Source organism: Phoca vitulina, unplaced genomic scaffold, assembly GCF_004348235.1.
Source record: "Phoca vitulina isolate PV1807 unplaced genomic scaffold, GSC_HSeal_1.0 scaffold108, whole genome shotgun sequence".
Classification (NCBI taxonomy): domain Eukaryota; kingdom Metazoa; phylum Chordata; class Mammalia; order Carnivora; family Phocidae; genus Phoca; species Phoca vitulina.
The window spans coordinates 1,343,600-1,360,566 of NW_022589811.1; positions in this window are offsets into that span (position 1 = coordinate 1,343,600).

The following is a 16,967-nucleotide window of genomic DNA, read 5'->3' on the forward strand; positions in this document are numbered from 1 at the left end:
AAACCCTGGTGGGGAGCAGGAAAATCTTGCAGAACTGGGGTTACAGCATTGATGGCTTTGGATTTTTTTGGGGGGGTGGGGCAGAACCCGGTTGAAGGAACGGTCCTAGGACGTGTGTTACATTTGCATTTGCCTTATGCCAAGACCACCTCAGTCCTTCAAGAGAAGAGAATGGTCAGATTCTGGGGGACAGGGACAGGTAAAGTGTCCCTAAACCACTCTCTGGTGCCGCCATGGGGATCTAGGTTGCTGGAGAGAAAAGTTCCAAGAAGGGACAGTTTATGGAGTTCAGGGCGGTTGGCGTGACCGGTACGTAGCTGGCCCTCAACCGTGCTTTCATAGAGCGTTGGATGTCAGGGTAATGTGCCTTTTCACGTGTTAGCATTAGAAGCTGTTTGATGTCAGTAGCATAGAACATTGGAATGTTAGCATCATGCTACGTTGGAATGTCAGTGGCCCAGAAATCTTGAATGTTCCTCTCCTTCAAAGGTGAAGTATCAACATCATGGACTGTTAGCCCATAAATATCATTGACCTGTAAAATCTAGCAGCTGTAAGGAGCCTTGGGAACTGGCCCAAACTCTTCATTTGATAGATGAGCAAACTGTGGCCCAGAGAGGTTAAGTGGTTTTCCAATGGTCACACAGCAAGAAGGACCCTACCTAATGTAATTTTCATTAAGGTCACAGTTTAGTCTAGGTCGGTCCTGGGAGAACAGATAACCCCTTCCTCTTGTCCATGCCCCACCTGTACCAGTCCCCTCAGGGTATTGGTCCCTGGTGCTCAGCTCTTGGAGGTATGTGTCTGTTCAGGGATTCATAGCAGTGTCTCCCAGAGTCCTCTGGCCTGCTAACCACTGTTAGCCAGAGTCGCTAATCTGCCCCAGCCATTGGCAGAGCCCCACTTTCTAGCTCATTCCTTTGGATCGACCTAGGTCTGCCAAGGGTCAACTAGGTCTGTGGCAGAATTCGGGGCATGAGGTGAAGCTGGGAGGGAGATACCGAATGGGTGGGAGGTTCAAGATGAGGACACATGATCCCCGCCAAGGGCTTGTATTCAGGAAGGCGTCAGGAAGATCTTGACTTTGAGGAGGGTTTTGAAAGAGCCAATGGGTTTTCATTAGCAGCCTTAGAATTGGGATTGAGGGAGGAGCTAACCATGGGGCTGGGGGACACCTGCCCCCAGAATGGGGAGGCAGCCCCTGAGGATGGGGGAGGGATGGTGGTACCTGACGAGGTAGGGCATTTCATTAAGGTCTTTCCAACCACATCTTCCAGCACCCTTGGCAGCCCCAAGGCTGGTCACCCTGGATCAGTGATTCTCAAAGTGTGCTCCACAGACCTCTGGGGGTCCCCAAGACCCTTTCAGGGTACCCAGGAGATCAAAACCATGTTCGTAATCCTACTGAGACATTATTAGCCTTTTTCACTGTGTTCGCATTTGCCCTAATGCTATGAAAACAACGGGTGGATAAACTGCTGGCCTCAAAGCATGAATCGTGGCTGAGGCACCAAACTATAAAACTATAATAGAGATCGTTGCGTTCTTTACCCCAAACACTCTCTCAGTTAAAAACTAAAAAGCCCGTTTCACTTGAGCATGCTACTGATGAAAAGTAAAAGTTATTAATTTTTTTTTTTTTTTTTACAAAATCTCAACCTTTGAGTTACACATCTTTTGCATATCCAGCGCGACAGAAAGGGAAGCATGCCCATCAAGGCCCTCCGATGTACCATTAGTTGCTCCAGAAAAACGCCGTGTGGTGAGTCTCGAGCTGCGCCAACCATTTTCGTCACAGGACACCATTGTCACATGAAATAATGATGGACCGACAAGCGAGAGCCTTTCAGGCTTGGGCTATCAAGCAGACATTCTCTCAAACACGAACAAGGTTGCCTGTCAACTGATTTGTTGCCAAGGATAAAATTTGACTTTCCAGCAAAAATTAGAATTTTGGAGAACTTGTATCTGCCACTGTGGGTTTGACAGTTTCCTACTTAAAGTCTTTCCTGAAGAGATTGTGACTTTTTTTTTGGATATTGTATAAGGAAAGAGGGGCTGCGTAATCCGGTAAACCACGATTTTCCCAGTGGCCGATATGTAACCTTACAAAAGGAGCAGAAGATCTATTCGAAGGGCAAAAGCGACCGAGGGGTTTTTATTTTACAGAGTATGAAGGTTAACCCTCAGCCAACCACCTCATGTGGAGTTGCGTTTTCGTACCAAAGAAGAAGATCCATCATGATCTGAGGTCGATGTCGGAATACTCTGTTGTCAACCTCCCTATCTGTGCGAGGCCTCGTGTTCTGCGAACACGTCAACCAGAACAACACGTTGCAGCAGACTGAATGCAGAAGCAGATGTGAGAATCCAGCTGTTTTCTGTGAAGCCAGACTTCAAAGAGATTTGCAAATATGTAAAAACAAAAACAGAACAGAAAACAAAAAACAGTGAATGGATCCCCATTTTACAGATGCAGAAACTGAGGCTCAGAAGGCCTTGGACCAAATCCCTCACCCTGCCTGGGCCCAGATCCCCCATTCTGGTCGCTAACTTGCAAGAATCTGTTGGGCGGGGGTCTTGCCAGGGCTTCTGCTCCCCCCCAACGCCCCCCTGGCATCTGGGAGACTCCCCCCCGCCCCCTCCCCGCTGCTCATCCTGTGGCCCAGGGCGGGCGGGAACCAGGCCTGGGCAGCTGGTAGGTGGCCCCACGTCGCCGGGGCAGGGGAGGGGTGACCAGGGCCGTTTGCGGTAATGGATTGCGGGCGGGCGGCGGCAGGGTGAAGGAGCGCGCCGGCCACGGCCCGTAATGCCTCACGAGCCAGCTCTGGCACGGGTAATTTACTGCTGCCGACAATAACATATTTCACTTCCCGTCGCCCCGATGAAGATTAGTTGTGTTTGAAAGTGGCTGAGTACACAGTCAATTCCGCTTAAACGTTTACAGTCAACTGAGCACAGATAATGCCCCCTCCGAACATGTGTCTGGGCCTCCTGCGGCTTGGGGAGGGGCTCCGAGTGGGGGCCGGGGGGGTCCCCCCGCCCCGGGAGGGGGCTGCAGCTGTGCGGAGGGAGGGACTCTGGGGCTGGGGGCTGGGCGGGGATCTATGGCTTCCTTCTGTCCCACTTTTCAGATGGTCTTTTCAAATCATTCATTCAACGAACGCTTCCCCGGGACGGGCCAAGGACATGTGTGCAGGCTTTGGGGACAGAGAGAAATCAAAGGCATGATTACATTTGATCCCAACAACATCCCTGGGAGGCAGGTTTTATCTCTACTTTCCCACAGAGTGGAAACTCAGACTCAGAGAGGTTCCGTTTAGGTTTCTGGAGGCCACACACCCAGTACCGGATGGAGTCAGGATTTGAACCCAGACCTGTCAGAATCTCTGAGTCTCGTATTGGTCCTGGTGAGTCCGATTCGGTTGGAGTCACCCGCTCAGTGCGGCAATGGCACGGGGCTCCTGGACCAGCTCTGGGCTCACATCCTCTGTGCTCCCATGTTTGGGTCGACCAGCAGGCTCCAGGGGTCAGGCCTGAAATCTTTGGTCCTGTGGGTGGGGGATCCCGTGACAGAACTGGGATGCCAGGAGCCTAATGGGATTTGAGGCTGGACAGAGTCCCAGGCCCGGAAGGTTGCTTGTCGGGTACAGGACGTTGCCCCTGACAAGCAAGAGTCTTGCTGTCTTTGGGAGACTGAGTGCTTGGGGGCTGCCATGTCTAGTCCTGGGCCCGGCTCCCCACCAGGCCTGCCCGTGACAGTCACTGGGGTCTGGATGAGGGTGCAAACGGGGCCCCAGTGCCAGCCCACCAGGCTTCTCTTCCCACCCTTCTAAGAGCACATGGCCTAGTCCAAGCTGGTGCTGCCACCAGCCAGCCTTGCTCACAGTGGCCGAGGGGGTGGACTGGCCTCCCTCGGTCCGTGCCACTCCCCATCTGAGGCCAGCCCTTGAAATCCTGAGGGGCTCCTACCCCCGAGAGCCGATGGAGCTGCGGCCCGTCCATGGCCTGCCAGAGAGAGCCAGAGGCTCGTACACCTCACTGCAGGCTAGGCCTTCCACAGCCACGATCACGCTGGAAGCAACAGACCTTTATTGAGCACCTGCTGTATGCCAGCCCTCTACACACTTTCTTTTCCCCCCTCAAGCTTCAGGGTAACTTGGTGGCTGGTGTTCTCGCTCCCTTTTCCAGAGGAGGAGATAGAAACCCGGACTGGGATGGGGGACACACAGAAGGAGGGATGGGGCCAGGATTCCAACCCTGTATTTCTCCGCATTCCTCTGGGAGGTCCTGGCCTCTCGGCTCTGCACATGTGGTGTGAATGTGTGTGGTCGTGGCCGCTCGTGTCCCCGTGTGACGAATAAGGTATGTCCCGCGCTGTGTGTGATGCCGTATCTGACGAATCATGCCGGTGGAGGTCATAGGCCCCGCACCGGCTGGGAGGTCATGGTTCCAGTTACGCTGTTTATCCGTGACTCTAGGACATGGCCGTGTGACACCCTCTGTCTGTGTCTCGTGACACCATTGGGTGACCTTGTCGTGTCCAGCTGCTGCTGCCGCCTGGGAGGGGCTAGGACTGTGCATTCTCAGGCTCGAGAATGCCTGCTGGGCCCCGGGTGCTGGCCGAGCTCGGTGACCGCTGGACCCATCTCTGCAGCCCGGGCCACTCTGCCCAGGCCCCCAGCCATGCCCAGACTCCGAGGCGTGAGCCCTGGAGTGGGGCTAGCTGCCACGGAGGCCACGGTCCTCGCCCACACAGACCCCTGGGCAGGGCCGACTCCTGGTCACCTTGTCATCCCTCCACACAGGGGGACATGTCTCACCAACACCTCTTTATCCTTAGGGGCACCAGCAGCAGGACCCTTCATCCCAGGCTAGACCCCAGCCCAGCTATTTCTAAGTCCGGTGCCTCTGTGGGGCTCCCAGGACCCTGCATCCATCCGCTTATGGATCTCCTCCAGGAAGCGGAGCCTGTTCCAGACCCCGGGGGATTCAATCAGATCAGGCCGGGAATACACCCATTAGACCACCCTTGGCTGCAGAGCTCCTGCCTGGCTCCACCCCACAGCACGGCTGAAGCCTCCTGCACTGGGGGAGGAGGAACTCGGGACAGGATCCGCGAGCCTGACTGATGATGACCTCTCGCTGGGTGACTTTAGATATATTGCTTAACTTCTCTGTGCCGAGCCATGAGACGGCCTAAGAAAGGGCTTGACAGTTGGGAGGTGTGGCTGAAAGAGCGGAATGCCCTGCATGGCGCAGAGCTCTGCCATCAGAGAGGGCAAATGACTTGCCCAAGTCCACACAGCAAGAGATTAACAGAGTTAGACCAAATCCATACTCCGAACAACCCCTCCATCCCCTACCATTGGCTACAATATGGATGAGGCATGGCAGGAATTAACATCCCTTTTACAGGTGGGGGAAACTGAGTCTCAGAGATGGGATGTGATGTTTTGGGGTCTCTGGACTCCCAAGCCAGTGTTCTCTCCCACCCCCCCCCAATCTCCCTCTCCCATCCTGAGCACACATCACCGTGGCTGGTGTGGGGGAGGGTTGGGCCGGCAAAGAGAGAGATTCTGTCAGAGACAAAGGGCCACTGTGGCCGCACAATGGTGACAAGCAAAGCAAGAGGATGGACACTGGGCTTCAGGAGCAGCTTGGAGCCCACCTGCAGCTTCCTCCAGACAATGGGGAGACTGTGCTCCTGGGAGGGGCACAGTAGGCGCGCTGTGTTTGGGGCCCTGTCTCTCTCTGCACCACTCTGAGGACAAGGGATGGCCCTAGCAGGCAGCGCCCCACCCAGGAGCAAGGGGAGAGGGGCAGGGCAGCTCACACACGGTGGTGATGGGAGAGAGGAAACGGGCAGCCCACCCACATGATGGGACTTGGAAAGCCTCTCTTTCCTGGTCCAAACACGCCACCAGAAGTGGCTTGTCACCATGCCTGAAAGTAGATAACTCACTCTCCATTCCCTTGCCTTCGGACAAGCAACATAAACATCTCAGAGCCTCAGCTTCTCCATTTCATCTGTAAAATGGAGATGATGGACTTTACTTGACAGAGGCACTGTGAGAATCGGATGAGGGAGACACATAGGGTGACACATAGTGAGGGCTTGAGATGTGTTCGTTCCTTTACCTGGTGGATACATGGTGGGTGGAAGGATGGAGGTGTGGGTGGGTGGGTGGATGGATGGGTGAATGAATGGATGGACAGATGGATGGAAGGATGGATGGACAGATGGATGGATGGATGGATGGATGAAAGGAAGGAAGGAAGGATGGGTGGATGGATGGATGAAAGGAAGGATGGATGGATGGATGGATGGAAGGAAGGAAGGATGGATGAAAGGAAGGAAGGAAGAAAGGAAGGATGGATGAGATAATAGATGAGTGGAAAGATGGATGGGTGATTAGATGAGTGAAAGGGTGGGGGGCAGATGGCAGGATGAATGGACAGATGGAGGAGAGAATAGATGATTGCAAGGATGGATGGGTGGGAGACTAGATGAGGGGAAGGATGGATGGGTGGGTGGATGAATATGAGGTTAGGATCTGAGTAGCAGGTGGAAGGAGGAATGATACCTGAGGTAGTCAGGGAAGGCTTCCAGGAGGAGGCAAGCTACACATAAGCAGAGGGAGGGTGCTGCATGCTCCTCAAGGGCAGGCAATGTTCATCTCTCAGCTCTGAATCCCCAGCTCCTGGCCTCGGTCCCCACAGAGGACAGGTGCTCAGAGATCCTTTATTGAATTAATGTGTGCTGTGCTACCAGCAGGTCAAGGCAGGGCCCTTCTCCCTAGAAGCCGGATCTGTGCTGATCCAGGCCCCAGGGGCGTTCCATCCCACACCAGGCCCTCCCCACCCTCAGAGGAGGCGGCAAAGGTGGGAGACTTGGAGTCAGGTGGCCCTGGGGCTGAGTTCCATCTCCACCATGTACTCACTGTGTGACTTTAGGCCCATTCCTTCCCTTCTCTGAGACTCAGCTTCCTCTGCTCTTGAACAAGGCATCTGCATTCTGACCTCACACTGTGGGTAGCAAGAGAGGCGATGGGGAGGGAAGCTCCCAGAACACGGTGAGATGCACTGGAAGAGTTTGATTGAGGTATGGGGCAGGGGAGAGCCCTGTCAGCCTGACCCCGCAGCCTCCTGAATCCTGACACTCCCCTGACCCTGCCCCTCCAGCCCCTGAAACTGGAAGGAGCTGACGGGACATTTCATAATTTAAAGAGAATGAGCAGGAGACTCTTGAACCACTGCCGCCTCTTAATGGAATTACTGAAAAGGGGTTTTTAATTAAAAACAAGAAGTTGGGGACAGGTTCATATCCATAATTCAGGGCCCTGGTGCTGCGGCCGCCCATGGTTCCATTTTCCTCTATGTCTCTTTCTCGGCGTGATCTATATTGTTAAAATCCTGCCTGAAAAACGGGCCTGGCTTTTCGGGTGGAGCCGTAAATATTTACCCTGCCTAACTCGGCTCCCCCTGTTGAGGGAAGCTTAGGGGCTTTTAAATGCAGCTTAAGACATCCCAGAGATGTCTTATTAAAATTTAGTCTCGCTCTTCTGTCTGCTGTGATTAACGCTCACAGGGCAGAGGAGGGGCGGCTGGGAGGGGCACCTGGAGGCAGAGGAGGTGGGTCAGGGGGCCCTGGCTAGGTAGGCCCGGACACCCTCCCTCAGGGGGTTGCAGGCAGGGGAGGTGGCCTGGAGCTGGCTCTACCCCTGAGAAGGGAATCCATAAGAGCCCAGCGTCAGGCTTCTCCCTCTCAGCCAGGGGTCCCCCTGAGTCCCTCCCTCCATCCTGCCCTTTCTTCGGGACGTGCCACACTCTCTGGAGCCTCTAGGCTTTCACATCTGCTGTTCCCTCTGCCTGGTATACTTTTCCACTCCCGAGTTGCTTTCTTTCTTCTTCGCTCCTTTGGACCTCTGTCTACAAGTTGGTTCCTCGGGAGACCGTCCAGGGCAGGGGCTGGGTTAGGGACCCCTCCTCCCTCTGCTTGCCCTGAGTATAGCAATGTCATCCTGGGCTGTCACTTCTGCCTCCTGGTCAGCCCCACCCTCCCCCACCCCACCACCACTCATCTGTTGGTCTGTCCTTTGGCTTCCTGGAGAGGGCATGTCCCTTACTCCCCACTGAGTCCCCAGCTCCAGTATAGGGTCTGGAACATCGAATGAGTTTTGAATGGTGGACCAGGTTCAGGATTATCTCCGGCCATGGTTCCATTTTCCTCTATGTCTCACTCTCGGTGTGATCTATACGTGACTTCCTGGGCTGTGCTAGGGGCCCCTGCCCAGCTTCTGTGGGGAGTCTGAAGGCCTGGGCTCTCCCCTGAGCACAGTGCAGCAGGGAATTGCAGAGACCAGGCAGGGGTCCACTCACCAGTGTATACTGGGTTTTGTTTTTTGGCAACAGCTTTTCACCAAATTCACACATTTGAAGTGTATCTGAGTTTTGTAACCAGCACCACGAAATTTTAGAATATTTCCTTATTTCTCCTAAAAGGAAACTCCTTCTCATTAGCAGACACACACACACACACATACACACACACACACACGCACACACACACACACACAGCTCCTGGCAACCACTAATCCTTCTGTTTCATGGACTTGCCCATTCTGGGCATATGACTGTAAATCATACGTTAAGTGGTCTTTCGTGTCTGGCTTCTCTCACTCGGCATAATGTTTGCAAAGTTCATCCATGCTGCGGCACAGACTCGTGCTACGTCCCTTTTTAAGGCTGCATTATATTCCACTGTACAGATGTTTTACCCATGCCTCAGGTGGGACATTTGGGTTGTACCCCTTTGGGGCCGTTATGAAGAATGCTGCTATGAATATTCACGTACAGGTCTCGGTAGGGACATACGCTTTCACTTCTCGGGGGTAGATGCCGAGGAGGGGAATTGCTGGGTCACGTGCTTGGCTTTGCTGATGGTGTTTCGGCAGCTCACCTGGGCTGCGAGGTGGTGGGGAGGGCTGGTGGGGGCAGGTGGAGAGCAGAGAGGTTCTGGGCCACCTGCCACAGCCTCCGGGCAAACCGCTCCATCTCGGAGGCTTGGCCTCCCCATCTGCCAAACAGGGACGATCACAGCACCGCCCAGAGTTGGCAGAGGCCACAGGAAATGACAAGGCTGGAGCGAGAAGCCTCCCTGGGAGCCATTCGCCTTCGCCGGGTGTGGGAAGGCTCCTGGGAATGCTGCGTCAGCTGGAAACACAGCGGCTCCTGCCAGCAGGGGACGGAGTCGGGAAGAGCCCTGACTATATTGCCCTGGGTGGGGGAGGTGTCATTATGGTGCCCATTTTGCAGATGGGGAAACTGAGGCCTTGGGAAGTGAAATCACTTGCTGAGGTCACAGAGCCAGCCGGCAGTCTGCCAGATTAAGTCCCTTCCCTCAACCTCTTCTCAACCTGGTCCTGCCTCCTCCTGGTTGCATTATAAGAGGGCTGGGACTCGGGGCGCCTGGGTGGCTCAGTCATTAAGCATCTGCCTTTGGCTTGGGTCATGATCCCAGGGTCCTGGGATCGAGCCCCACGTCGGGGTCCCTACTCAGCGGGGAGCCTGCTTCTCCCTCTCCCTCTACCTGCTGCTCCCCCTGCTTGTGCTCTCTCTCTCTCTCTCTAATAAAAAATAAAAAAATCTTAAAAAAAAAAAAAAAGAGGGCCGGGACTCTTTATGTCTCATCCCCTGATGTGGCCCCACGCCCAGGCACAAAGCAGGTACTCGGTAATTTTGCCGAATGGATGCGTGATGTAGTGACTTAGTTTCCTCCCCTGTGAAATGGGAATGACATCTGGCCCTTCTGGCTTGTGAGGCACAGGGCACACGGTCTGAGCTTTGCAGATGGAGTTCCTGCCTCTTCCTGATCCTCCGCAGGGAGGGTGTGGGGCGTGCGTGGGACACCAGCCCCCACGTGGGGCGGGGTCTCCTGGGAGAAGACAGCAGTGGCGGTCACCATCCAGGGCAGGGCTTGCCCTAGCAGAGCTCATGAGGGCACCTGGCACTTCTCCCGCTGTCCTGTCTCCCTTCCCAGCATGGGGGCGGTCAATCAGCTCCCGCACAATCTATCTGGGGCCCCACAGCTCTGCCTGTCCCGGGGGTGCTGACGAGTGTCTCTTCTGTGCAGAGATGCCCTTGCCAATTTTCCAGCCGATGGGGCCAGTTAGTGGTGGCAGCGGGTCCTTTCAGCTGTGACTCCCGGATGACAACCAGATTTGTTTTTTAAGTAATCTGTGTGCCCCACGTGGGGCTTGAACTCATGACCCTGAGATCAAGAGTCACATGTTCTACTGACTGAGCCCGCCGGATGCCCCGACAGCCAGATTTGAAAAGTCTGGATTATCGGGTGCCCAGCACCAGCCCTCACTCACCCAGAAATGGTAGCAGAGGGAAGGGTGTCCACAGGGTGGTCAGAGGCCTGGCGTGGAGGGGACCGTGGCTTCTCTCCGCCCATCTGCAGGTGCTCTTCTGCCAGGGAGTCGGCCCCCGGCCTCTGCGGGCTGTGGGCTGGTGGGGAGGAGAGGGGGCACGAGGTCTCCCCCTGGTCCACACTTCCTGTCCCTGCACCAGCTCACATAATCATCATAAAGGCGGCACAGTGGACTGTGGAGCTGAAGTCCCCTGGGGCCGAAGACTCAGAGCCCATGCTTTGTCAACCTCAATGACAGGTCATTGCTGTTATTGTGTTATTATTATTGTCAACATCCTCCACAGATGCACTTTGCAAAATGCTGCCTGGCAGACGGAGTCCTGGCCTGGGAGTGAGGTCTTGGCCCCTATCTGCCGCGGGCAGCCCGAATGACCTTGACAAATCCCGCCCCCACCCCACCCCGGGGCCTTGAGTCGCCATCGGTACAGTGGCCCGTAACCCGCAGTGGTCAAGGCTCAGGCTGGGAGCCCTTCACAGGCCGGTGACCTGGCGCAGGCAGCTTCAGCACGAGAGCCTCCATTTCCTCCTCGGTAAAATGGGAGCATAGTCGTCCCCACCCCCTGGGTCGGGGTGAAGATCTGGGGTTACAGGTGCAATGCCTGGCTCGCGGCAGGACTAGTCGATCTCAGCAAAGGTGGGAGCCCCAGGAGGTGACCAGTGGAGGAGTGCTTGGGGAGTTGCCCTGCGGTGGACAGAAGCAGGGGCGGCAGGAATGAAAGCACAGGCCGGCCCCTGGCCCCGGAGGTAAGGCGGGCTGGCGGGGCTGGCACTCTGTGCCCCCGCGGGACCCCTTGCCTGCGGCGACCACACAGGTAGGCGCGAGAGAGGGGCGGTCCGCACGTGTCACACGTGTCACACGGGGGGCTGCCACCATTTGTGTCATCTTCCAATCTGCCACGGGGAATCAAAGGCTCTGACGGGCCTGTTAGCGCCCATTCTCCAGGGATCACTCCGACAATTTCCGCCGAGCTCCGTGACAATGGGCCGTAATTAAGGTGTCAGCATATCATTTAGCCCTTTCAGTGCAAAGCCCAGAGACAGGCTGGGCAATCTGCAGCCTCTTTAAAGAGAGATGCACACAGGGAGCAGAAGGGTGGGAGGCAGAGAGGTGTGCGTGGGTGAGAGGGGGTGCACGTCCCCCGGAAGCCTTCGCTGGAACCTAGGGCGTGGCCATCCCGTAGGCAGGTGGGTATCATAGCGCCTTTGGGAGTCATGGCCGGGGAGGTGGGCAGGAGATGGGATGGCCTGGGTGGAGAAGCAGAGGTCCAGGGCTGGGGGTGGGCTGGGGATAGGCTGGCTCAGTGCATCAAATGTGCCCGCAGACCCCCGAGCCCCCGTGAAAGCCCTTGTGAGGGGGCCTCACCCCCCGTGCAGATGATGAGCTCCTTGAAGACAGGGCCCGTGCCTGTCACCTCTGTCTCTGCATCTCTCCAGCACAGAGCCTGGGGGAGAGCGAAGCTCAATAAATGCTTGAAGGAAAGAAGGAACGAAAGAAAGAAGAGAAAGGAAGAGGGACAAACAGATGAGGTAAGAGATAACCAGAGAGGCAAATGTTTGATAGCACACGGGATGGGGTATGAAGATGCTAGAAGCCTGACAGAAAGGTGAAAAGAAGTGTGTGTGTGTGTGTGTGTGTGTGTGTGTGTGTTGGGTTCAAGTGTGTCCCTGAAAAGAGATGTGGAGTCCCAACCCCCAGTACCTGTGAACGTGACCTTATCTGGAAATAGATCTTTGCCAATGACATCAAGTTAAGGTGAGGATGTTAGGGTGACCCTAATCCAATATGTCTGGTGTCCTTTTAAGAAGAGGGGAAAAGAGGGGTGCCTGGGTGGCTCAGTCATTAAGAGTCTGCCTTCAGCTCAGGTCATGGTCCCAGGGTCCTGGGATCAAGCCCCGCATCGGGCTCCCTGCTCGGCGGGAAGCCTGCTTCTCCCTCTCCCTCTGCCCCTGCTTGTGTTCCCTCTCTCGCTGTGTCTCTGTCAAATAAATAAATAAAATCTTTAAAAAAAAAAAAAAAGAGGAGAAAAGACATAGAGACACACAGGGGAAATGCCATGTGGTGACAGGGGCAGAGACGGGAGGGATGTAGCTGCGAGCTGAGGGATGCTGTGGATTGGTGGCCACCCCGAGAAGCTCAGGAGAGGCAAGGTAGGATTCCACCTAGCACCTCAGTGGGAGCATGGCTCTGCTGACATCTTGATTTTGGACTTCTAGCCTCCAGAACTGCGAGAGAATACATTCCTGTTGTCTTAGGCACCCAGTTTGTAGTACTCTGTTATGGCAGCCCTAGCAAGTGAACACAGCGTGTGTGCACAAGTGTGTGTGAGAAAGAGAGGAAAGATGAGAGAAGAGGGGTAGACATGCAGTAACACAGGGGTGTAGAGCCCTGGAAAATCTGAAGCTTTGGCATAGCCTGGCCTAGCACATTTTCTGTGCTGAGAAATCTCTTAACAGCAGCACCACCCTCCCCATCGTCACTGCCACCATCACCACCATCATCATCCCCATCATGACCACTGTCACCACTGCCACCACCACCACCCACCATCATCATCATCAACAGTACCATCATCACCATCATGACCACCACCATGACCACCACCACCACCATCCTCATCATGACCACTGTCACCACTGCCACCACCACCCACCATCATCATCACCACCATGACCACCAGTACCACCATCCTCATCATCATCACCAGTACCATCATCACCATCATGACCACCACCACCACCATCATCATCATCATGACCACTGTCACCACTGCCACCACTACCATCATCACCACCATGACCACCACCACCACCATCCTCATCATGACCACTATCAACACTGCCACCACCACCACCACCACGCATCATCACCACCATGACCACCAGCACCACCATCCTCATCATCATCACCAGTACCATCATCACCATCATGACCACCACCACCACCATCATCATCATCATCATGACCACTATCACCACTGCCACCACCATGACCAGCATCACCATCATCACCTCCATGACCACCAGCACCACCATCCTCATCATCACCACTGTCACCACTGCCACCACCACCACCCACCATCATCATTATCACCACCATGACCACCACCACCACCACCACCATCATCATCATGACCACTATCACCCCTGCCACCACCATCACCATCATCACCATTGCTACCATCACCACCACCACCATCACCACCATCACTACCATCACCAACACCACCACCCCCACCATCACCATCACCAACATCATCATGACCATCATCACTATCACTATCATCACCATTACCATCATCATCATCACTACTACCATCATTACCACCACCACCACCACCATCATCACCATCACCTCCACCACCACCTCCACCACCATTATCCCCACCATTATGACCACTATCACCACTGCCACCACCATCACCATCATCATGACCACCACCATCACCATCATCATGACTACCACCATCACCACTGTCACCACCACCATGTGTGGAAGGAAAAGAAAAGAGGGAGAAGGGCAGAGCCCTGGGGAACACCTGCATTCAGGAGATAGGCAGAAGAAGAGGAGGCTGCACATATAGGAAACGGAGCAGACAGGAGGAAAACAAGGGAGAAGCCATCCCAGACTCAAAGAGAAGGGAGAGTTGCAAGGAAGGGGTTAGAACAGTGTCTGATGCCCCAGAGAGGCCTCTGAGGTGGGCCTGGTGCATGTCTAGGATTGAGGGGAGCACTCGCAGGGGATGGGGGCCAGAGCAGATTGTTGGGGAGTGGGTGGGAGGTAGTGGAGTGAAACCCCAGATTGTGAGTTGGAATGATGCCCCGGTTGCTGGGGAGAGAATGAATGGAGGGGACAAGCCTGAGCCAGGAAGACTCGGGGGTGCTGGTGCAGTCCTCCGGGTGGGGGTCAGGGGCAGCCCCACATAGGGCAGAGGATCAGGAGCGTCAGAGGAAGAAGCCTTGGTTGGGCTGGCCAGCTGGACAATCATCCTCATTCCGCCTGGGTTAGCTCGCTGGGGCTGTCGCCACAGAGCCTCACAAACCACGTGCCTTATGACAACAGAAAGATGTTCTCTCACCGATATGGAGGCCAGAGTCCGAAATGAAGGTATCAGCAAAGTTGGTTCCTCCTGGAGGCGTTGAGGTTAAAACCGTTCCATACCTTTCTCCTAGCTTCTGGTGGGTGCCGGTGGTCCTCGGTGTCCCTAGGCTTGTAGGAATGTCGCTCCAGTCTCTGCCTGTGCCATCACATGGCATTCTCCTCTCTGTCTGTGTCCAAATTTCCCTCAATGTACAAGGACACCAGTCATTGGGTTTAGGGTCCGTCCCTAATCCAGTAGGACCTCATCTTGACTTGAGGACATCTGCAAAGATCCTCTTTCTAAAAACGGTCCCCGTCACAGGTACCAGGGGTTCAGACTTCAACGTATCTTTTGTGGAGGGTACAATTCTACCCACTACAGCATACCGTCTGTCACCCCATTACTAGAGGCGTTTCAGAAGCACCTCCTTGGCCCGCCGAGTGGCCCAGGCATGCGGCTTCTGGTCTCACGGAGCTTGCAGTCCATGACCAAAACATGTGGCCAAAGCTTCAGGGAGCAGGGCTGGGCTCAGCAGGGCAGGTGACAGCCCGGGCGGGCACTCGGTGGAATGCCGTCCTCCGAGCAGGACTAGGAAAAAGGAGGCCGGCAGGGAAGGGGCTGCAGCCTCGGCCCCCAACCCTTCCCTCCTTCCTTGGCATTTGGATAAACCCACAGAGGAGCCCATGACATCTGGAGCCTGTGTAAATGGAGCATAAATTAGCTCTAACAACCACATCTGCAGCCACCACGTGGCAGTCTGTTTCCTGCCGAACCCTGGGTGGGCCTGGGGCGGGCGGGCGGGCAGAAGCTGGTCCCATACATGCCTGAAACCCCCACTGTTAGCTTCATTGTGTTTAGAAGCGTTGGTGCTCGGGACACAGGGGACACAGCGTTCTTGTCCTGGGTTGTGGAATCGGGGTATGAACAGATGTGGACTTAGAAGGGACAGGCTTTGGAAGGTGGAGGAGTAGGGACGGGACACCTCTGGGGGATGTGCCTAAGAGGATGCTGGGAGGAGGGGTACAACCAAGAGCCCTGTGGCCACAGACTCACTGTCACACCCTTCTCCATGCTTCTCCTGTCCCCCACACCAAGTTGGGAGCCCAGAGGCAGCAGGCGAGTGGGGAGCAAGGAGCCACCATGGACCAGACTGTTACATAAATTAACCCATCTCACTTCACCTGATCTTGACCATGTCCTTGTGAGGGGCGTTTGTACCATCCCCATTTCACAGATGAAGAAACTGAGGCCCTTGCATTAAGGGGTATCTGAGGCAGGACCCAAACCAGGTGCTTCGACTCTTCCTCCACCTTGGTCTCACCTCACACCTGACCAAGAAAGGGCGTCACGTGTGTGTGCATACATATGTGAGCATATGTGTGCAGATAAGTGTATAAGGGCACGTGCACGGGTGTGAGTGTCAGTGTGTGTGAGTGTGTGTGTCTACGTGTGGGGTCAGCCTCTCTCCCTGACCCCAGGTCAGAGTGTAGGAACCAGGACCTCCTCTTCCCCTCCTGACCCAAGCAGCAGGACCACCATGGATGGGTGGTGTCCCGTATTAAGCACCTGCTGTATATAGGACCAGCACCTCACCGTCACGGCCACACACCCACTCAATTCCACAGGCCATTTATTGAGCATTTCTTGAGCCAGGCTCTGCCTCAGGTGCTGAGGACTCGGGATGAGTGAGACACAGCCCCTGACACTGAGGTGCTCACTCTCTGGTGGGGCGAGACAGCCGTAGGATGGCTGAACTTGGCAGCTGACTGTGGTGGGTGCGTCCTGAGATTAAGTGGGTAGGTTTCCAGGAGGTGGTGTTTGGGGTTTGCTCCCTGCACAGGGACCATGTCTTTCTGGTTCATGCCGAGCCCCAGCTCCCAACACCGTGCCAGGCACACCACAGTTGTCCCATACACGTTTGTTGAATGACTATTTTGTAATCAAAGTATAGTTGACACACAGTATCATATTAGTTGTAAGTGTACAATATAATGATTCAATGTTTATATGCGTTAGGAAATGCTCGCCATGATAAGTGTAGTCACCATCTGTCACTGTACAAAGTTATTACAATATCATTGACTATATTCCCTCCACAGTACTTTTCATCTCTGTGACTTACTAGGTAACTGAAGTTGGTACCTCTTAATCCCCATCACCTATTTTGCCCATCCCCCACCCCCACCGCTCTGGTGACCACCAGTTAGTGCTCTGTATTTATGAGTCTGTTTCTGATCTGTTTTGTTTGTTTTTGAGATTCCACATATGAGTGAAATCATATGGTAATTGTCTTTCTCTTTCTGACTGATTTCACTTAGCATCGTACCCTCCTGAGTCCATCCATGCCGTCACAAATGGCAAGATTTCCTTCCTTTTTAAGGCTGAATAATATTCCAGTGATATAGACCACATCTTCTTTATCCATTCATCTACGGATGGACACTTAGGTT